Here is a 23,746-nt window from a genome sequence, read left to right on the forward strand (position 1 = left end):
GAAAGTGACTTCAGATGAGACCAGCAGAAGAACCACCCGACTGAGCCCAGCCCAAGTTGCTGACCACATGATTGTAAGAAAACACCTGCCTGCTGCTTTACCTCAGTGTTAAACCTACGTGTTGGAGTGATTGGTTACGCACCATGGATGATGGGTACTGAGATGACCACTGCAGACAGAAATGCAGAGACGAACATGCTCAGATGTACATGCACCCAGCTGTTTGATCAGGAGTCTCAGGGCTTATTTGCTAAGAGAACCAACACATCTTTAGAAAATAGCTTGTTTCTGTTCCCAGTTTCTAAGGAAATTAGAGGCATGTGGGGGACTGGGACCATGCTGGAGGGAAAACAGGAGATGGTAAGAGCTTCATATGGGGTGGGGGCCAAATCCAAACATGCCCACTTAACGGTTTTTCCCAAAGCACTGGTAGAAGAAGTCTCCTGTGCCCATAGGATCCACTTTTGCTTTGAAATTAAAACCGTGAATACTGATGGTTCTGCCATCACCTGCCTTGTTGGAAAGAGAACAATGCAGTGTACAGCAGGACATGCATCTCCAGGGAAGTCTGACTGCACAGGCCTCAAGACCTCACAACTGGTACATGGGGCCTTGTTGAGCATCAGCTCCATGAGTTGATCCAAGGGTTTGGCCTCAGTGCCCCCAAGCACAGCCAGGGGGATCAGTGGACAGAGGGTGAGTATCTGAGCACCCAAGGATAGAGCTGACATCACCCTGGGAAGACGAATTCTTCCTCAGGTTCCAGGGGTAAAAATCCATAGCCAAGAGTGTGAGGTGGAGCTGGAATTTGGGCTCCGGGTGAGAGTGGAATGGAGCCTGGAGATGTGACACCTTAGGTAGAATCTGGAGGGAAGCTTTCGACAGCCCATGGCTTTTCCCTATAGTGACCGAGGGTGGGCCATGCACCAGGGTGGGCAACTCCATGATAAAGGCACAGGATGGGGCGGATAAGGTCAGAGAAACTGCAGAGTACAGAGAAAGTCTGCAGAAAGCCTCAGAGAGGGAAGCAGGTGCAGGAAGAGAAAGAGCCCCAGGGCTGTGCCAGAGAAAAGAGGCATGCCTGGGAGGGGCATGTCAGAGAAGGTAGGTGTGCCTGGGAGCAGGTCAAGGTCAAGAGAACACCTCGCCTGTGCAGCCTGCCAGGCAAGCACCCTGAAGGGAGAGGCCTCGGCTGCACCTCCTGTGAAGCGTCCAGCCTCAACATGCCGGCCAAGCAAGAGGGTGCTTCCCACGGGGACCCCGTCTGCATGTTGGCAGCTTCCCATGCAAGGTGGTGAGCAGGAGCTGCTATAGACAGCAGTGTGGATGCAGAACCAAATGCCTCCATATCACAGCCAAAAAACATGCAAACAAGAGCCACAAAGGCATCTCAAAGCTTGGTTTCCAAAGGCACTTAGCAAGCAGCTCGAAATGTGCACAGCTGCTGTAATGACATGGTTAGCTGGCTTGCACTGGGAGCTGGAAGGAAACATCTCAGAAACGTGCTTTCCTTCCATTTCCAGACACAATGGCGTACATGGCATGGAGCTACCCTGTGACACATCAGTGATTAGAGTGGGACACCCTCCTATTATCCCAGGAGTCTCAGTCCATGTGATTAGACAGGCTTGGACCAAATATTACTGAAAAATGTGTCTAGAATTTAGTCTGTAAGGTAGTGAATACAAATATACCCTGGAGACAATTTGTCACTGTTCATATGGGTCAAAATCATAGTTAATAATCACAGATAAGTGAACTGCCAAATTGAAACTTATTACTGGGGAAAATATACCTGGTATGCGGCACATAGCATTAAAGTGCACCCTGCCTTCCACGTTCATGCTGCCAATTCCAAAAATAAAACCACTGCACTTTTTCTAAAAGTGTAACACTTGGGAAAGGCAAATGGGTGCTTCTCCCAGCAACTCCCAACTCTCCCCTCTATTAAGCTAGCCGTATTCTGGCATCTTCTCCCCAGATGCAATTGCTAGGGCTGTTTATGACGCCTGACAACAGACCAGCATTAAAAGAATCTTCCTTTACTTTGTGCTCAACTGTTGCTTTTGAAAACTCTTTGCACCTTCATTTGTTTTCAGGAATTTGCTTTTCATCGAGCACAACCCTGTCTGGGTGATCTGTGTCCATCCTAGACTCAGACAGATTTTCTAGACTCACTTCATCAGCTCGGAACCCAGCAATGCACATAGACACCACAGACATACACACACACACAGACACACACTGAGAGACACAAAGACACACACAAGCAGCACACATGCAGAAACACAGAAAGACACAGAGACACGCACACAGCACACACAGAGAGACACACACCTGCCACACAGACACATATGCACAGAGACACAGACATATACACAGAGCACACATACAAAAACAGAGAGAGACACACACACCCGCCACACAGACACACACACACATCACACATAGAGACACACCCGCCACACAGACACACACACACAGAGAGACACAAAGACACACACAGCACACATGCAGAAATACAAAGAGATATAGATACGCACATACAGACACACAGAGGAGACACACCTCCTGCCACACAGACACATATACACACAGAGAGACACACACACAGAGCACACATGCAGAGACATGGGCACATACACAGAGACACACACCTGCCAGACACACACACACAGAGACACAGACACACACGGAGAGACAGCTCCTGCCCCGACACACACACACAAGCCAGTGCCCCAGCTGCTGCTCTTCAATCAGTGACTGCCCCAGACAAGCTGTGCTTACCCAATGAAGCTGGGAACCTCATTTAATCCAAAATTTCCTGTTTGCATTAAATGTCTAGGTAAGGTAGGCAAAGCCCCTTTTCTGGGTTCTCTGTGTACGCTCTGCTGGGAGTACTCAGAATGTGGAATTGGGTGTGGGTCGAGGAGAGGCCCACGGGAGGACTCAAACCGGAGGACGCTGGACCTTTCCCCCAACCCTGGACACGTGAGGAAATCGACCTGAGCTGCTGTGAGGGGGCTTGGAAAATTCTAGGATGTCCCAGTGAGGACAGTTAGGAGGGTGTCCGGGAGGGACACAAGCATCTGGGCTCAGAGTGACTGGGCCCCACGCCAGGCAGAGAAGCCAGGAGGGAGGCACAAAGCTGGCTGTCCCTCCCCCGGGGTGAGGACATGAGCCTCATGTGTCCCCCGGGAGCCATCGCCCCTCACTCCACAGCCAGCTGGCAGGGCGCAGCATCCCTGGCCCTCCGCACCTGCAAGCCCAGTGTGCATCCTGCTGTTCTCCGTGCCCCACAAGCAGTGGTTCGGGAGGACCCGTGCTGCCATCCTAGCAGGAGGGTACTGAGATCAGCCCCATGTCTCAGGGGAAGGCAACTGGAGTGCCCTAGAGCTGGAACTCAGGAGTCTTAAGTCCCAGAGTTCCACACTGGGGCCAGCACCACGTTGCTTCCACAACAGCCGCTGAGGTGAGCACGTTGCTGTCATGGGAGTGTCGCATGCAGTTCTGAGAAATGCCAGAGAGATTCCTCGTCACCTACCCCAGCATCCCACAATGGCAACGTTCTGCAAAACAGCAGGGTAACATCACCAGGATAATGGCATTGATAAATCAACCAAACCTACGTAGCCTTGCTCATACTCATTATGCACGTGTGTGTGTTCAGATTTACATAATTGTATAAATTAAAATCGTTTTAGCTATTCAACAGCCTGAGCATTTCTATATGAGTTTTAGAGTAAGCTTGTTTATGTTTACAAAAAAAAAAAAAAAAAAAACCTTTCTTGGATTTTGATCGGAATTGTATCAAATCTGCAAATAAATCTGAGGGGAGTTGACGTCAATCGTCCATCTCACAGTCAGGATCCTGAACGGCTCCAGCCCCACAAGGATCCCTCATCCTGACCTTTCATAACCGCACCTGCTGCCCACCCCGCCCTCCTCCCACTCTCCCTCCCTGAGCCTCCTCCTCTGCCTCAGCCCATCCTAAACCAGGGCTACCACTAATCCAGAGGCCAAATCTGTCTTCTGTTTCTAAAGTTTTGTCATTTCAGAATGTTATAAAGTGGGATTATACGGCACATACTTGTGTGTGTGCACTATTACACAGTACACACCCTGAGTTATTTTTGTTGTTGTTGTTGTTGTTTGAGATGGAGTCTTGCTCTGTTACCCAGACTGAAATGCAATGATGCAATCTTGGCTCACTGCAACCTCTGCCTCCCGGATTCCAGCGATTCTCCTGCCTCAGCCTCCCAAGTAGCTGGGATTACAGACATGCACCACCATACCTGGCTAATTTTTTTGTATTTTTGTAGAAACGGGGTTTCATCATGTTGACCAGGCTGGTCTTGAACTCCTGACCTCAGGTGATCCGCCCCCCTCAGCCTCCCAAAGTGCTGGGATTACAGGCGTGAGCCACCGCACCCAGCCACACACTAACCTTTTACACTGAGTAGAATTCTCTGGACCCCATGCAGGTTATTGTGAACACCCACATTCACGCCTTCTTACTTCTGAGTAGTGACCCACGGTGTGGATGCACAAGGTTTAGTTAACCATGCCCCCTTTGAAGGACATCTGGGCAGACTCCAGTTTTTATCTGTTACAAAGTCTCTGTAAGCCTTCACACACAGGTTTTGAGTGACCATAAGCTTCCATTTCTTGGGGGGAAATGCCCAGGAGCACAAGGACTGGGTCCCATGGAAGCTGCACATACAGTTTTACAGGAAAGCACCAGCCTGTGTTCCCAAGAGGCTGTGCCATTTGACATTCCCATTGGCAATGAATGAGGGACCCGTTTCCCTGCCTCCTCTCCAGCACTTGGTGTTGTCTCTGTGTTTTAACTTCAGTCACTCTCGCAGGTGTGCTCTGAGATCTGTGTGGTTTTAGTTTGGCTTTCCTTACTAGCTAATGATATTACACACGTTTTCACGTGCTCGTTTGCCATCTATATTTTCTCTTTGGTGAAATGTCTTCTGCCCTTCTCTGAACAGGATTGTTTGGTTTTTTGCTGTTTAAGTTTGAGCTTTAGATATTCGAGATACTTTATATATTCTAGATCCTTACATATTCTAGATACTCTAGTCCCCTGTCAGACATGTAGTTCGCAAGCCTTTTTCACACAGTTCGTAGCTTGTCTCTCGTCCTTTTCACAGGGACTTCCACAGAGCAATGACGTTTAATTTCGATTAGTTTCAATTGATCAATTTCTCCTTTTATATAAATTGTGCTTTTGGTGTCAAATCTAGAAACTGCCTAGCCCTAGATTCTGAAGATTTTCTCTTATTTCTTTCTAAAAGTGTTTATTGTTTAATGCGTTACATTTAATCTGTAGTCCAGTTTGAGTTACTTTTCCTATAAGGCGTGAGACACTGAGACTGAGGCTCACATTTTTTTCTGGGGGTGTCCAGTGCCCAGCACCGTTTGTTGAGAAGTCTACCTGCCCTCCATTGCGTTGTTTTGCACCTTTGTCAAAAATCAGTGGGACCTATTTTTGTGGGTCCGTCTGTGAGTTCTGTGTTCTGTTGCCCTATGTATCTATTCCATCATCTAGCATGCTGTTTCGATATTAAAGCTCCGTTAAAAAGTCTCCAAATCAGTTAGTCTGATTCCTCCAGCCTTATTATTTTCAAAATTGTTTTAGCTATTTAACAGCCTGAGCCTTCCCATATGCATTTCAGAATAAGGTTGTTTGTATTTACAAAACAAAACTAAAACAACAACAAAACCTTTCTTGGATTTTGAGAGGAATTCTATTAACTCATGAGCACGATTTGTCTCTCCATTTATTGGTCTTTCTTTTTTTATTTTTTATTTTCTGATAGAGACAGGGCCTCCCTATGTTGCCCAGGCTGATCTCGAACTCCTGAGCTCAAGTGATCTGCCCACCTCGGCCTCTCAAAGTGCTGGGACTACAGGCGTGAGCCACCATGCCTGGCCTACTTATTTTTTAACAATACACTGTTATTCCCCATCATCACCATGTTGTATAATAGATCTTGAGCTTTGCCTCCCACCTCCTCCCTGTCCCCAGCCCCTGGTAACCTCCATTCTACTCTCTGCTCCTATGAGTTTAAATTTTTTTGGATTCCAGATATAAGTGAGCTCACTGGGCATTTGTCTTTCTGTGCCTGGCTTATTTCTCTTAACATTATATCTTCCAAGCTCACCTATGTTGTTGCAAATAATAGGATATCTCCCTTTTTAAGGCTAAATAGAATTCTACTGTGTAGATACAGCACATTTTCTTTCTTTATTCAGCCATGGATGAACTCTTAGATTGATTCCATATCCTGGCTACTGGGAACAGCCACGGCAATGAACACTGGGGTGCAGGTATCTCTTCCACACCCTGATTTCAGTCCCTCTGGACACATACCCCAGCACATCCTGAATCATCTGGGAGTTTCTATTTTAAGTTTTTGAGGAACCTCCATACTGATTTCCATCATGGCTATACTAGTTTACATTCCCACCAACACTGTGTAAATGTTCCCTTTCCTCCACATCCGCCCCAATACTAGTTATCTTTTGTCTTTTCCATAGTAGTCATTCTAACAGATGTGAGCTGACCTCTCATTGTGGTTTTAATTTGCATTTCTGTAACCATTAGTGATGTTGAGCATTTTCTTTCAAATACGTATTGGCCATTCATATTAAGAAATGTCCACTCAGATTCTTTGCCCATTTTTTTAACGGGGTTACTTGCTTTCTCATTATTGAGTTGTTTGATCTCCTTATGTATTTTGGATATTAGACCCTTGTGAGAATAATGGTTTGTAAATATTTTTTTCCTATTGCACAGGTTGTCTCTTCACTCTGTTGCTTATTTCCTTGGCTGTGCAGAGCTTTTTAGTTTGGCGTAATGCCATTTGTCCACTTTCGCTTTTGTTGCCAGTGCATTTGGGTTCATTCCAAAAAATCATTACACAGACCAATGTCATAGGGATTTTCTTCTACATTTTCTTCTAGTAGGTTACAGTTTCATGACTTACATTCAAGTTTTTAATCCAATTTGAGATGATTTTTTGTATATTGTGTGAGATAGAATCTAATTTCTTTCTTCTACGTGTGGATATCCAGTTTTCCCAGCATTTAGGGAAGAGACTGTTCTTTCCACGTTGTTTGTCCTTGGCAACTTTGTCAGAAATAAATTGTTCCATTACTCTGTGTGTCTAACGTTTATGCCAGTGCCATGGTGTTTTGATTACTATAGCTGTATGATGTGTTTTGAGATCAAAGCATGGATGCCTCCAGCTTGTTCTTTTTGCTCTAATTGCTTTGGCTATGAGAGGTTTCTTGTGGTTCCATATAAATTTTAGGACTGTTTTTTTCTATTTGTGTGAAAAATGTCATTGGAGTCTTGAGATGGATTGTATTGCATGTATAGATCTCTTTGGATGGTATAGGCATTTAAACAATATTAATTATTACAGTCTATGAACATGGGATATCTTTCCATTTACTTATTTTCCTCAACTTCTTCCATAAATGACTTATAGTTTTCACTTTACAGGTCTTGCACATTCTTGGTTAAATAAATTAAGATTTTTTCTTTTTGTAGCTACTGAAATGGGATTGTTTTCTTGATTCCTTCTTTGGAAAGTTTGCTATTAGTATATAGAAATGCTACTGATATTTGTGCGTTGATTTCATGTCCTGCAACTTTCCTGAATTAACGTATTAGTTCTCCGTGGTCATTTGTATTCCTAAGAGTTGTATTTGTGTGTGTGGTTATTGTGAATGGCATTGAAATCTTAACTCGGCTCTCAGTTTGAATGTTGTTGGAGGATAGAAATGCCACTGATTTTTGTACACTGATTTTGTATCCTGAAACTTTGCTGAAGTTGTTTTTCAAATATAGGAGCTTTTGGGCAGAGACAATGGGGCTTTCTAGGTATAAAATCATATCATCCACAAACAGGAATAATTTGACTTTCTCTCTTTCTATTTGAATGTCTTTTTATTTTTTTCTCTTGCCTGATAGGCTAGGACTTCCAACATTATGCTGAATAGGAGTAGCAAGAGTGGGCATCCTTGTCTTATTCCAGTTTTCAAAAGGAATGCTTCCAGCTTTTGCCTATTCAGTATGATGTTGGCTGTGGGTTTCTCATAGAACGCTCTTATTATTTTGACATATGTCCCTTCAATGCCTAGTTTCTTGAGAATTTTTAACATAAAGCGGTGTTGAATTTTATCAAAAGCCTTTTCTACATCTATTGAGATGATCACGTGGTTTTTGTTTTTAGTTCTGTTTATGTGATCAATCACATTTATTGATCTCTGTATGTTGAATCAATCTTGCATCCCAAGACAAAAGCCTATTTGATCATGGTGGATTAGCTTTTTGGTGTGCTGCTGGATTCAGTTTGCTAGTATTTTGTGGAGGATTTTTGCATCTATATTCATGAAGGGTATTGGCCTGAAGTTTTCTTTTCTTTTTGTTTGTTTGTTTGTTTGCTTCTGCCGGGTTTTGGTATGAGAATGACGCTGCCTTCAGAGAATGAATTGAGGAGTCTCTCCTCCTCAATTTTTTGGAATAGTTTCAGTAGAAATGGTACCAGCTCTTCTTTATGAGTCTGGTAAAATTTGGCTGTGAATCCGTTTGGTCCAGAGCTTTTCCAGGTTGGTAGGCATTTTATTACTGATTCAATTTCAGGACTCATTATTGGTCTGTTCAGGATCTCAGTTTCTTTCTGGTTCAGTCTCGGGCAGTTGTCTCTTTCTAGGAATTTACCCGTTTCTGGTACGTTTTGTAGTCTGTGTGCATAGATGTGTTTGTAATAGTCTCTGAGGTCTCTTTGTGTTTGTGCGGGGTTGGTAGTAATGTTCCCTTTGTCATTTCTGATTGTATTTATTTGGATCTTCTCTCTTTTCTTCTTTATTAGCCTACTGCTGAAATAAATCAGAGGTGACACAAGCAAATGAAAAAATATTCCACGCTCATGGATAGGAAGAATCAGTATTGTTAAAATGACCATACTGCCCAAAACAATTTACAGACTCAATGCTATTCCTATCAAACTACCAATGACATTTTTCACAGAATTAGAAAAATACTATTCTAAAATTCATATGAAACGAGAAAAGAGCCTGAATATCCAGAGCTATCCTAAGCACAAAGAACAAAGCTGAAGGCATCAGATTGCCCAACTTCAAGCTATACTGCAAGGTTACAGTCACCAAAACAGCATTGTACTGATAAAAAAAAAAAAAAAAAAAAAAGACACATAGACCAATGAAACAACATAGACAGCCCAGAAATAAAGCTGCACACCTACAACCATCTGATCTTCAACAAACTTGACAAAATCAACCAATGGAGAAAGGACTGCCTATTCAATAAATGGTTCTGGGATAACTGGTGAGCCACATACAGAAGATTAAAATTGGACTCCTTCCTTTTACCATATACAAAAATCAACTCAAGGTGGATTAAAAACTTAAATTTAAAACCTAAAGCTATAAAATCCCTAGAAGAAAACCTAGGAAATACCGTTCTAGACACAGGCCGTGGCAACAATTTCATGATGAAGATGCCAAAAGCAATTGCACAAAACAAAAAATTGACAATGAGACCAAATTAAACTAGAGAGCTTCTGCACAGCAAAAGAAACCATCAACAGAATAAGCAGTCGACTCACAAGATTGGAGAAAATATTTGCAAACTATGCATCCAACAAAGGTCTAATATCCTGAATCCACAAGCAACTTAAATTAACAAGCAAAAACCAAACAACCCCATGAAAAAGTGGGCAAAGGACATGAACACTTTTCAAAAGAAGACATATACATAGCCAACAAGCATGTGGAGAAAAAAAAAAAGAAAAAAAAAGCTCAACATCACGAATCATTAGAGAAACGCAAATCAAAACCACAATGAGATATCATCTCACACCAGTCAGAATGGCTATTAATAAAAAGTCAAAAAACAGCAGGTGCTGGTGAGGCTGCAGAAAAAAAGGAATGCTTATACACTCCTGGTAGGAATGTAAATTCGTTCAGCTACTGTGTACCGCAGTTTGGCAATTCCTCAAAGAACTTAGAAATTCCATTCAGCCCAGCAATGCCATTACTGGGTACATGCCCAAAGAAATGTAAATCATTCTACCATAAAGGCACATGCATACATATGTTTATTGTAGCACTAGTGAAAATAGGAAAAACATGGAACCAACCTAATTGCCCATCATTGATAGACTGGATAAAAAATATATGGTACTTTTACACTATGGAATACAATGCAGCCATAAAAGAGGATGAGATCATGTCCTTTGCAGCCACATGAATGGAGCTAGAGGCCACTATCCTAAGCAGACTAACACAGGAACAGAAAACCAAATACCTCACGTTCTCACTTGTAAGAGGGAGCTAAACACTGAGTACACGTGGACATAAAGAAGGAACAACAGGCACTGGGGTCTTCTTGATGGTGGAGAGTGGGAAGAGCATGAGGATCAAAATAGTACCTGTCAGATACTATGTGTATCACCTGGGTGAGGAAATAATCTGTATACAAAGCCCCCATGACATGCAACTTACCTATATAACAAACTGCACATATGTTCCTGAACATAAAATAAAAGTCTAAAAAAAGTGCTAGTTCTCTGGTGGAGTTTTGTGTACAAAAGATCATGTCATCTGCAAACAGGGATGATTTGAGTTTTCCTTTCCAATTGAGATGCAATTTATTTCTTTCTCTTGCCTGATGGCTCTGGCTAGACCTCCAGTACTCTGATTTTTGTGGAGGTTGGGGTGGTGGGAGTATTTGTTTTGTTTTGTTTCTGAGACAGGGTCTAGTTCTGTTGCCCAGGCCAGAATGCAGTGGTGTGATCTCAGGTCACTGCAAACTCCACCACCTGGGCTCAACTGATCCTCCCACCTCAGCCTCTGGAGTAGCTGGGACTAGCACATGCCACCATGCCTAGCTAGTTTTTGAATTTTTTGTAGAGATTGAGTTTCACTGTGTTGCCGATGCTGGTCTTGAACTCCTAGGCTCAAGTAATCTGCTCACTCGGCCTCCCAAAGTGCTGGAATTACAGGCATAAGCCACCACAGTGGGCCAACCTCCAATCCTGTGTTGAAAAGAAGTGATGAGCATGGGCATCCTCGTCTTGTTCCTGATCTTAGAAGATAAGCTTTCAATTTTTTAACCATTGAGTATGATGTTAGCTATAAGTGTGTCATATACGGTCTTTATTGCATTGAAGTACATTTCTTCTATACCTAATTTGTAGAGAGTTATGATTAAAGAATGTTGATTTTGTCAAATGCTTTTTATGCCTTTATCGAGATGATTTTATGGCTTTTATTCTTCATTCTGTAATGTAGTATATCATATTTATACATTTGTGTATATTGAACCATCCTTGCATCTTGGGATAAATCCCACTTGATAATGGAGATGGATCCTTTTAATGTGCTATTGAATTTTGTTTGCTAGTATTTTGTTAGGGATTTTGTATTTATGTCGATCAGGAATATTGGCTTGTAATTTTTTTTTTTTTTCTTGTAGTGTTCTCATCTGGCTGTGGTATGAGGATAATGTTGGTCTTGTGAAATGAATTTGGAAGTATTTTCTCTTTTTCAATTTCTTGGAAGAGTTTCAAATGAATTTATATTAGTTCTTCTTTAAATGTTTAGTAGAATTCAACAGTGAAGCCATCAGGTCCAGAGGATTTCTTTAATGGGAGACTTTTACTACTGATTCAATCTCCTTATTTTTTTCATCAACATTTTGTAATTATCAGCATACCACTCCAGTTCCTGTTTTAAATGTACACCTAAGTACTTGATTTTGTCTGGAGTTATTGTAAAGATATTGTGCTTTTAATTTTGTTTTCTATATGTTCAGTGCTAGTTTATAGAAATATGATATTTTAGTGCTCATTTTGCATCCAAATATCTTTATAAACTAACTTTTTAATTATAAGAGACTCTGTAGATTCCTTGAACTTTTCTATAATTGTGTTATAGATTATAAAAAGACATTTTTGTTTCTTCATTTCCAATACATATCCCTTTTATTTAATGTCATTTTTTGCCTTATTGAACTTCGAGAACTTCCCGTAGTATGTTGAATACAACTGGAGAGACTGGACATCCTTGCCTTGCTACCGATCTTCATAGGAAACTGTTAGGGTTTCACTAATGTTTATGATATTAGCTGTACGGAATTTCTGTTGTGGTTTGTTTTGTTCTTTTTGTTTTTGTTTTTTTAATTTTATTTTAAGTTCCGGGATCCATATGCAGGATGTAGTGGATTGTCACATAGGTAAACGTGTGCCAGGGTGGTTTGCTGCACCTATCAACCCATCACCCAGGTATTAAGCCCACCATGCATTAGCTGTTTATCCTGATCCTCTTCTTCCCCCAACCCCCAGACAGGCCCCAGTGTGTGTTGTTCCCCTCCCTGTGTCCATGTGTTCTTATTGTTCAGCTCCCGCTTATGAGTGAGAACATGTGGTACTTGGTTTTCTGTTCCTGTGTTAGTTTGCTGAAGCTAATGGCTTCCAGCTCCATCCACGTCCTCCCTGCTAAAGACATGATCTTGTTCCTTTTTATGGCTGTATAGTATTCCATGGTATGTATGTACATTTTTTTTGTCCAGTCTATCACTCATGGGCATTTGGGTTGATTCCATGTCTTTGCTATTGTGAATAGTGCTGCAATGAACATAAACGTACGTGTATCTTTATAATAGAATGATTTATATTGCTTGGGTATATGCTCAGTAATGGGATTGCTGGGTCGAATAGTATTTCTGGTTCTAGATCTTTGAGGAATCACCACACTGTCTTCCACAATGGCTGAACTAATTTACATTCCCGCCAACGGTATAAAAGCATTCCTATTTCTCCACAGCCAGCTATAGGGATTTTTTAGATGCTTTTTCATCAAATTGAGATAATTTCTCCCTGTCCCTAACTTGCTGAGAGTTTTTATCATGAATAAGCATAAATTTTATTGAATGACTTTTCTGAGTTAATCGATATGATAATTTATCTTTTTCCTGTGGCTCATTAATATGGTGGATTACCTCGATTGACCTAAAATGTTGAACCAGGCTGGGCATGGTGGCTCATGCTTGTAATCCCAGCACTTTGGGAGGCCGAGGCGGGCAGATCACGAGGTCAGGAGATCGAGACCATCCTGGCTAACACGGTGAAACCCCGTCTCTACTAAAAATATAAAAAATCAGCCAGGCGTGGTGGCGGGCACCTGTAGTCCCAGCTACTCGGGAGGCTGAGGCAGGAGAATGGCGTGAACCCGGGAGGTGGAGCTTGCAGTGAGCCGAGATCACGCCATTGCACTCCAGCCTGGGTGACAGAGCGAGACTCCATCTCAAAAAAAATAAAATGTTGAACCAGGCTTGCACACCTGGAATAAATCCCACTCAGTCATGACGTGGAATCCCATTCCACATTGTGGAATCTGCCCTGCTAACATTTTAATAATGATTTTTGTGTCTAACATGATAAGAGATATTGATCTATAGTTGTTTTTTTTGGTACTGTCTTTGGTTGGGTATCAAGGTAGTATTGGCCTCACAAAATGAGGGGAGAAATTTTCCCTCCTCCTCCATTTTCTGGAAGGAATTGTAAAATTGGTATTGATTTTTTTTTTTTTTTTGGCGGAGTCTGGCTCTGTCACATAGGCTGGAGTGCAGTGGCGCAATCTCAGCTCACTGCAAGCTCCACCTCCTAGGTTCATGCCATTCTCCTGCCTCAGCCTCCCGACTAGCTGGGACTACAGGCGCCCACCACCACTCCTGGCTAATTTTTTATATTTTTAGTAGAGACAGGGTTTCACAGTGTTAGCCAGGATGGTCTTGATTTCCTGACCTCATGATCCACCTGCCTCAGCCTCCCAAAGTGCTGGGATTACAGGCGTGAGCCACCGCACCCAGCCAGTATTGATTATTTTTAGAAGGTCTGGTAGAAGTCCCCAGTGAAACCATCAGGGCCTGGAGATTTATTTGGGGGTAGTATTTTAGTTACAAACTCAGTTTTCTGAATGGCTACCAAAAGGCTACTGGGATCATCTATGTCATCTTGGTTGAGTTTTGGTAGCCTGTGGTTTTCAAGGATCTTGTCCATTTCTTTAAAGTTGTCAAATCTATGAGCACAAGATTTTTGTAATGCTCCCTTAATATATTTTAATTACTTGAAATCTCTAGTGATCACCCCTGTTTCATTCCTGGCATTGGTGGGTTGTGTCCTCTTTCTTGTTATTTTTATCAGTCTTGCTAGAAATTTATCAATTTTCTTGATTTTTTAAGAACTAGATTTTTGTTTCATTGACTCTATTATTTTTTCATTTTTATTATCATTGGTTTCTGCTCTGTATTATTTCTTGCTCCTGCTTCCTTTGGGTTTTTTGGTCTCTTTTTTCACGTTTCCTGAGGCAGCACCTGAGGTTATTAATAGAGATCTTTCTTTGCTTCTGCCGTAAGCATTAAGTGTCATACATTTCACTCTCGTCACTTAATTGCATCTCGTGTATTTTGTTTTTGTTTTCATTCTGCTACTTTTCTTTTTAGTTTTCTTTGAGGCTTCCTCTTTGACCTTTGGATTATTCACTGGTGTGTTAATTTCCACATGTTTCGAGATTTTTCTGTTGTTGTTCTGTTAATGACTTTTAGTTTGATATCATTATGGCCAGAAGCCCCACAGAAGAGACCTAAGTGAGGGCAAAGTCTCTGCCCCGCCCCTAGCACCTGGGGTTCTTCCACAGCAGCCACAGGTGCAGAGAGGAGGCCAGAGGCCAGGCCTCAGCCAGGGGCTCAGGAGAGGCAGGTGGGACCCTGAGCTCCACCCCCTGCACCTGCTGACTCCCAGGGCCCTCTTCCCCACCGCCTGCCTCCCCACTCCTGCTGAGACCCTTCCTTTCCAGAGCTCTGCAGGCCAGGGCGCCAGAGGCGTGAAGGTCGGCCAGATCTGTCCACTGAGAGGAGTTCAGGGCCTTCCCCACTGCCCATGGCTTCTGCACCTAAGGGAGCCCCAGTCATGCCTAGATCATCATTGGCCCATGAAGCACCTACTGTGTGCAGGAAAATGTGCCAGAGTCGGGGGAGGGGGTCACTGAACCGTCGAGAGCCCCTCCTCTGAGAGTAAACCAGGGCGATAACACTTCCCGAGACCCATGTGAGGAACATAAGAAATAAACCCCCTGGAGACCACACACTCCTGCGTGGCGCAGTGACCGCCAGGAGCCTCGGTGCTGATGGGCCGCAGGTGAGGGTGGCTCCCTCTCTGCACCTTCCACATCCAGACCAGGCCTGGCACATCGGAAACCCGGAAAGCTCTGGCGAATGTACCATAAGAAGGTAAAGCTTCTACTTGCTTTGGCTGGACACAGATGGCTCACCAGAGGGGCAACTAGATGAGTGTCATAAGGGGTCTTGAGTGATCACAGAGGCAGGGACAGTGCAGCAGCCTCCTCCCAGCCAGGGGAGGCCTCAAAGGAAGTGGGGGACTCTCCGTGGGGCCACCAGGCAGGAGCTCTGTCCCTCCACAGTGAAGCATGGACAAATCACATTAAGGCCGCCCAGAGAGAAGCAGAAAAGCTCCTCTCTCCTCCCGCCCTCCCACCTCTGCCGGAGAAAAGCTCCCCTCTCCTCCCACCTCCCTCCCACCTCTGCCGGAGGTCCCCATCAGCAGAGCCCAAGGAAGCCCAGAAGACAGGGCAGCCCACTGGGCCTTGAGCCCCTCTCCCTGGTGCAGAGCAGGACAGAAGCAGGAAGTGGGCCTGGGAGTGAGGAGATTCTAGGCCAGACGCTTCACTCTGGATTCTTTAGTTGCTCAGAGCCCAGAAATTCTTCTCATGTCCACAAATCACTTTTTAATTAGTGGCCAGTGGTTTGCAGCTCTGGCCCACGTGGTGTCGTGTATTATTCTCTGATCTCTTGGTCACAAGAGCAGCTGCAGCCAACAAAGGAGTTGCCTTCGTTTTCACCCACCCGATGGCAGGTGCCTCACGGCTGCAGGTTAGGATGTTGCACACAGTTGGTGAACAGCCGGCATCTTGACGGTTTCAAGGTTGTGGGGATGGGGGATCCTAGAAGGGGGCACCAGGAGATGGATCTCTGGGGTTTGCCCAGCTGGTGGTGGCCCCCACCTGGGATCTGAGGGCTTGGCCCCAGCGGCAGGGCTGGCTCTGGAATGATATGAGGCAGGTTGAGCCCTCCGGCACAAAGGGCTGAGCAGAAAAGCTGGTGAGAGCCCCTGGACCATTCCAGCCCGTCTGCTGTCCCTCACACCTGGGACCTGGCATGCAGGCCTCACTTTCCTCCCCTGAAGGCAGCAGACCCTGAGCCAATGCACCCCAGAACAGAGAGCTCCGGCTCACAGCCGGCGAGAGAATCTGCTTTATGGAACAAACTTCCCAACTCCAGGGCAGGACAGAGGCCGCTTCGCCCCTTTTCTCAAATGCTGCCAGAGACAAGCAAGCCAGAGTCTCGCGGCAACCCTGTCCCGGTGGGTTCCTGCTCTGGGATTCTCCACGGGGCAGAGGCGCATGGCACACCTATGTGACACCTGTCATGGGGGCCCAGCCCAGAGCCCTAGCCTGAGAGCTGGGGCAAGGCATCCATGCACACACGTACACACACACACACGTACACACAGGCTCACACACACACAACAGATACACAGACACACGCACATTCACACACAAAGACACAAACACACGCAGACTCACAACACACAGACACACACAGCCTCACGTGCAGCCTCACACACACATCTGCATACACAGTCACGCAGACTCACAGTGCACACACGTACCCTCATACAGACACAGGCACAGCTCCACACACACAGGTGAGCACGTGGTTCCTCTTCATGGACAGGACATGAACGCCCCAAACCTCAGCAAGTCTCTTCACAACTCAGCCAGAGCCACTCAGCACCCCGCCGTTCCAGACAGATGTGAGTTCTAAGCGTGTCCTAGGACCGTGATCTGCCGGGCGTGAGCTGGAGCCCGCCTCATTACCGTGGGCCCCGCTGGCGGGTCTGACATGGCAAATCACAGCTCCGACAGCCACTGTGGGCTGCCGGCAATTAGAAGGAAACGGGTATATTACCCTAATTTAATTACCCGCCATCTGATGCTTATGATGATCACTGACAGTACTCATTTCTAAAATGAAATGCGCTGCTCTCTAATTGTTCACAGTTCGAAAGAAACAGCTAGAGAACATTTTCAACCATTAAGGAAATGATATTTTAAATGATGAACATACTGTATATGTTTGTACTTTAAGGAAACAGACTCTGGTAATGTTTGGGGAAATTAGTGAAAATTTACTGATTCCCAGAAGAAAAATAGTTCCATCTAACCACGCCAGGCGGAGTCTGTGGGCACCTTCCTGGAGCGGCTGCACGAACCGTGGCTCCGAGCAGCTCTGAGCAGACAGATATGGCCCAGGCCCCTCTGCACCTAGGGCCGCCTGCACATGTGTCCTCTGGCTCCACTAGGACAGCCCTGAGCGTGCGGCCAGGGCTAAGGGAAACAGTCCCAGTAAGCACATAGTGCAAGGGCTGGTGCTTGCTGGAAACCCACAGTGGGACCCCCTCCCCAGTGTCATCCCCCCACGGTCAGTCACAAGCTCCAATGAACAGAACACTCAGGAGCCCACTGACCTGAGAAGGCAGGGTCCCTACCTGGTCTCAGTGAAAGCCACAGCCTAACAGCCAGACACAGATCTGCCTAGGACTTGCTGGGGCCCCGGACAATGGGCCCACTTTTGAGGCTCCGGTCCAGTGCGCACAGTGGGAAGCTGATTCTCCCAGGCTCAGGTTTGGAGGGGTAGGGACTGACCGCTAAGGAGTGCGGTGCATGCAAAGCACCCGGCGAGACCCACTGGATGCTAACTCAGGCCAGGCTCTGTGCTTCTCAGGGGAGAAACAGGGGCTGGTTGGCAAAAGGCAGGGAAGGCCCCTGAGCTGGACTTGGTCCACGGCTGGGGAGCCAGCCTGGAGTGCTGCACGGGGCACGATGGGGGAGCATCAGGAGGTGGGAAACGGGGAGCACGTGGGCACTTCAGGACTGAGGCCCAGAGAAGGTCGTCGTCCCCCATTGCAGCAGGATGCAGAGGCCTGGGCTAGAAGGGGCGTCGGTTCCCAGTGCCATTTATGAAGTGAAACTGATGAGATGTAGAGCCACGGGCATGTGACTGGGCCGTACTGAGGCCTGATGGGGCAGGTGACAAACTCGGACGGGGATGCCATGGTTAGCCCAGTCCAGCTCTTACTTTGAAAAATAGGAATTTGCATCAGGCATGCGGGAGAGAGGCCAGAGCTGGAGATGGAGGCTGCAGCCATCCAGGCAGAGACGGAGGCAGCCTAGGAGTGAGGGCAGACAGGAGGCGAGAGCCCAGCGCAGGGCTGGGAGACACACGTGAAGGAAGCCCAGAGGAGAAGCTCAGTGCAGGGCACATGGAGATGGAGGTGGCTGCAGAGCCCTGGAGGGCAGGTGCTCAGCGGTGGACACGGACGGGGACCCGAGGGCCACAGCAGGGCACCGGCCAAGGCGGCCACCGAGTGGGAATCGGGCCCAGGAAAGGAATGTGTGCCCGGGGTCTGGGCTTCTGTTCCTCCCGATTTCTCATCGAAGTGGCACTTCGGTTTGACGGAAAACATAAAATAAACAGCAGAGAGCTGGTGAGACAGGGGCGGTGGTTCCCGGCTCCAGCCGCCCACGCACAGAGGCAGCCGCCTCCCCCAGGTCTTGCGCGGAGCCGGGTTCTCAGGATTCTTTCCTGAATTCTAACAACGCACTTATTCCTTCTTTTTCTTCATCCACCGGAGATGTTGTCTCTCTCTAGGTAAGAAAAGTGAGGCTGTAGATCACTGACATTAGGCCCCGCCCCTCTCCCTTTCTTCCCAGTTTTTGATAGTTTTAGTTTAGTTATTTCACTGACTGCCTCAGAATCTTTAAATAATATCCTGAAGTTTCTCTCTCTCTGCCTGTCTCTCTCTGTCTCTCTCTGTCTCTCTCTCTCTGTCTCTCTCTCTCTCTGTCTCTCTCTCTCTGTCCCTCTCTCTCTCTGTCTCTCTCTGTCTCTCTCTCTCTGTCTCTCTCTCTCTCTGTCTCTCTCTCTCTGTCTCTCTCTCTCTGTCTCTCTGTCTCTCTCTCTCTCTCTCTCTCTGTCCCTCTCTCTCTCTCTGTCTCTCTCTGTCTCTCTCTCTCTGTCTCTCTCTCTCTCTGTCTCTCTCTCTCTGTCTCTCTCTCTCTCTCTGTCTCTCTCTGTCTCTCTCTCTCTGTCTCTCTCTCTCTCTGTCTCTCTCTCTCTGTCCCTCTCTCTCTCTCTGTCTCTCTCTGTCTCTCTCTCTCTGTCTCTCTCTCTCTCTGTCTCTCTCTCTCTGTCCCTCTCTCTCTCTCTGTCTCTCTCTGTCTCTCTCTCTCTGTCTCTCTCTCTCTCTGTCTCTCTCTCTCTGTCTCTCTCTGTCCCTCTCTCTCTCTCTGTCTCTCTCTCTCTCTCTCTGTCTCTCTCTGTCTCTCTCTCTCTCTCTGTCTCTCTCTCTCTGTCTCTCTCTCTCTCCCCCCCCCCACCTCTCTCTCTCTCTCCCTTCCTCTCTCTAATTGCATCAAATGTGGAATCTCTTGGCTTCAGGCTGCATTGAGGGGAAGGCTGGCAGCCTGCCCTCCGCCTACCCACTCCTCTCCCGTCCGCCTCCGCCAGCCCCGCCTTCGCTTGAAACAGCAGCATGGTCTTCATTCAGCAAATGCCTACGGAGCTGCCACCGCGTGCCCGTGCCTGAGAAGTCCCCGTGGTGTGACCTCTGACACTGGACCTTGAGACCATAGTGTCTGTCATGTAAACACTTAATCTGTGAGCAGCCAGGGGGCCGGGGACAATGCCTTCCTCTCCACCTACACATCTGGGCTCAGGCCCTCCCTGCAGCACGGAAGGCACATGGTCCTGGCACCCAGCCCACTGGCTTCTCTTTTCTTCCACCCAGCCTGGAACGCAAAGCCATGTCACCTCGTAGGTGGTCCCTTAGGCATGAATTTCTAAGTCCTTTGTCCATTTTTCCTGAAGTTTCCCGTTGCATTTCCCGTGTTCCTACTGGGAGAAGCAGTATCTGCTCCACCCACACTGTTGCGGCCCACACTGCCCTGCAGCGTCCTGTCTGTGGCTGGGCTCCAGCTGTCCTTCTTCAGGACCCATCTTCCCTGAGTGCCACAGACAGCCTGGGTGGCTTGGGCCTGTGGCTGCTTGGCCTGACACCATGACCTCGGGCTCCTGTGGGGCTCCCACTTCTCCCGTCTCACACCTGCCACCCCATCGAGCTGCACCTCCCTTCTGAGTCCTTGTGGGTGCCCTCTCCTTCCAGGCCCTCTCCACTGGGGACCGTTCTCGCCCCTGCTGGGGAAGGGCTGGGTGGGCTTTCTCCACCCGCCATCTTCTGGGCTATGGCTTCTTGTCACCAAGAACGAAATTCCTCCTTTGTTGCGGGTCCCCCTGTGGGTTCCACAGCCACGATTCAGCACCGGTGGCTCCTGAGAGGGTGCTCATGCCTGCAGCCAACTCCTCTAGAATTCTGTCCTCAGAAACTTCTGGTCCTACGTTTTTAAAGCAGTTCTCTCATAGAGCTGAAGCTGGACCGTTTCATTTTCCCCCTTAATGTTCAGAATTGATGTAGAACTGATTAATAAGCTTAATTTTGATTGTCCATATCCTAGAAAGCAGATAGGCTCATCTGGAAGACAGCAGAGCATCTCCAAGTGCCTGGTCACCCTCGCACAAGAACACAGCCATCACCTCAGGTGCCAATACCAACCTCACTCTCAGGTCCAGCCTGTCCAGAGCCACCCAGAGGACAGAACGGGCTGTGGACAAAGCTGTCCTGCTGTCACACGTCCCAGTCCAGCCTCCCCAGAGCCACCTGAAGGACAGAGTGGGCTTACAAACCTGTCCTTCCATCACATGCCCCAGGCCAAGTGTTCTACAAAGTCCCCCAAGAGGCAGTCAGAGGCCACTGAGGGGTGCCACGCCCAGCACTCACTGGGCAGAAGGTCCATTCTGCAGCCAGTGATGTGGAGCCACCATTTTCAAAGATGCTGATGGTGGACACAGCACGGCCTTCCCAGCCAAGCCTGACACCTGTGCGGTGGTCTTTTGGTTGGAACGGTGGCTCAGCTCTCTTGCTCCAAGGAAAATGCCAAGAAGACCCCCCACATGGTTCACCAGACACATCCACGGGCAGTTTTATTGCTTGTTTCTTTCAAAACAAACTCCTTTCCAAATAAACACCTCTTCTCAAGGGACTGCTTATACACTGTCGCTGGGAATGCAAATTAGTTCAGCCACCTTGGAAAGCAGTTTAGAGATTCCTCAAAGAACTTTAAAAATGACCATTCGACCCAGCAATTCTACTACTGGGTATGTGCCCAAAGGAAAATAAATCTTTTGCCCAAAAAGACACCTGCACCTGTATGTTCATGGAAGCACTATTTCCAATTGCAAAGACGGGAAACCCACCTCAGTGCCCATCCACGGTGGACTGGATAAAGAAAACGTGGCACGTATACACCATGGAGTACTGCACAGCCATAAAAAAAGAATAAAAGCGTGTCCTTTGCAACTGGAGGCCACCATCCTAAGCAATTTAACTCAGGAACTGAAATCCAAATACCAGATGTTCTCATTTATAAGTAGGAGCTAAACACTGGGTACTCACGAACATAAAAAAGGGAACAGCAGACACTAGGGAATCCGAAAGGGGAGGGGAGGGCTGCAAAGCTGCCTGTTGGGTACTGTGCTCACTACCTGGGCGATAGGATCCCTTGTACCCCAAACCTCAGCATCACACAATATAGTAATGTAGCAAATCTGCACATGAACCCCCGGAATCTGAAATAGAAGTTGAAATTTAAAATAGATATATCTCTTTCCAGACAGGAACTACCTCTCTCCTACTTGGGCAGGATGCTCACCAGACACCACAGCTGGGGCTGCCAGACCGCTCCAGGGATCCTTCCCAGAGGGGCCTTTGTCAGAGTGGGGGGTTGGGAAGGTTCTGGGCTCCAATGTGAATGCATTTGCCTTAATCCAAAGAAAGCTGATGTGCTGCTTGTCCACAAACAGGTCACGTGTCCCGTGAGCCAAGTGTACAACCTGTTAGCAGCCCACCGTGAGTCATCCTGGGGCAAAAGCCTGTCCCCCGGTGGGCTCATGACAGCCCCTGGTTCCGAGGAAGCCCCTGGCTGGAGGCTGGTGCATTCCCCCGCCCTGATCCGTGCGCACCCTCTTCTCGCTCACCTCGAGCCTGGCCTGGCTTTCAGCAGCTGCCCTCTGTGGGAACCTCTTGTTATCAAGTGAGGAATAACCACACCAGTATCCAGTTACGGGTACCTCTCACAGAAATGCCCTCTCCTTCGATGGCCACAATAAATAATTCTGCTCTTACATAGAAAAATGAAGCATTCCAAGAATGAAAAACAAAATGTTTATTTGAGGGAGTGCATAGGATTCTGCTCTGACAGCAAACACGTTCGTCTGGATGGTGGCTCTAGTTTCCATAGAAAGAGCCCAGGCCATTGCTCTCCTGAGCTGCAGTGATACTCCTGGGGGCCTCTCCTGAGCTCTCCTTGCTCCCATCCCACTGCCCTGGCCTCTTTCCCGCCTCCTTCTGCCGCTGTCAGCATCCTCCAGCTCTCAGGCTGATTGACATCAGTGGAACAGCCTGCAATGGCCCCAGAGAGCTGCCCTGCCTGCTTCCTGGGCTGTCTGAATGCAGGCATGAGAGTGTCCAGAGAGGCCACTCTGTAGGGCAGGCCATGCCAGGTGCCTGGCCACCACCTTGTCTCCAGCCACAAGGTAAGTAGATGTACCTGCTATCCACAGACAATCCTACTCGCCCTGTGAAATAAACATCGTTTGCATTCTTGGGATGCATCGTTTTTCTATGTAAGAAAAAGCAAATAAAATATTTATCTTCATTCCCAGGTGTCTCCACAAGGTCTAATTTAATTGCCATTTAAATTGGAGAAAATGTTTTAAATAAATTTCCTTGTGATTTGGGGAGTGGCCGATTATATAAATGTGTTAGGGGAGTAAAGCAATGAATATGGAATTCAGACAAACCACACAGAGGGAAACTTAGCCTCTTAAGACGGGCTCATTATCCCAGAGGCAGAAAGACCACCAGATGTGGGGTCAGAGGTGGGCCTCCAGCCTGTGCTAATGGTGCAGTGACGGGGGTCCGGGTGGCCCCATCCTTGGTCTGGGTAGTGGCTGACGCTCTCTTCTGGGCCTGCCACAGGCTGGGGCGTCGCCTCCAGGTCTTCTGAGGGACCAGGGCAGTCATGACAGTCCCGGGATCACCTGGGAGCATGCAGAGGACTCGGCACTCACAGTCCCCTGCTGATTCCAAAGTGGCTTCCAGAGCGGGACCTGGGGCCTGGCCTTATATTTTTGTTTTGTGTTGAATTTCCCTGGTTGACTCTGAGGTCCAGCCAGCTTTAGAAAACTTGTTGTTTAAGGTTGGGGTTCCCAGATGCCTTTCTAAGAGCCAGAAACAACTGCACGTTTTGTGGGCCCCACAGCCTGAGTTGCAGGAGCTTGCCCACCACCGTAGCATGAAAGCCGGTGCAGGAAACACTGGGATGACGTGGCTGAATCCCAGGAAAACCTGATTGACAGAACCGCCAGGGTCTAGGTCGGGCCTGGGGCATTTGCCAACCGTGGCTTAAGGCCTGGGCCTTTGAAGGGCACCTTAAAATACAGGCA

The sequence above is a fragment of the Macaca mulatta genome, chromosome 9, assembly GCF_049350105.2.
Source record: "Macaca mulatta isolate MMU2019108-1 chromosome 9, T2T-MMU8v2.0, whole genome shotgun sequence".
In the NCBI taxonomy this organism is placed as follows: domain Eukaryota; kingdom Metazoa; phylum Chordata; class Mammalia; order Primates; family Cercopithecidae; genus Macaca; species Macaca mulatta.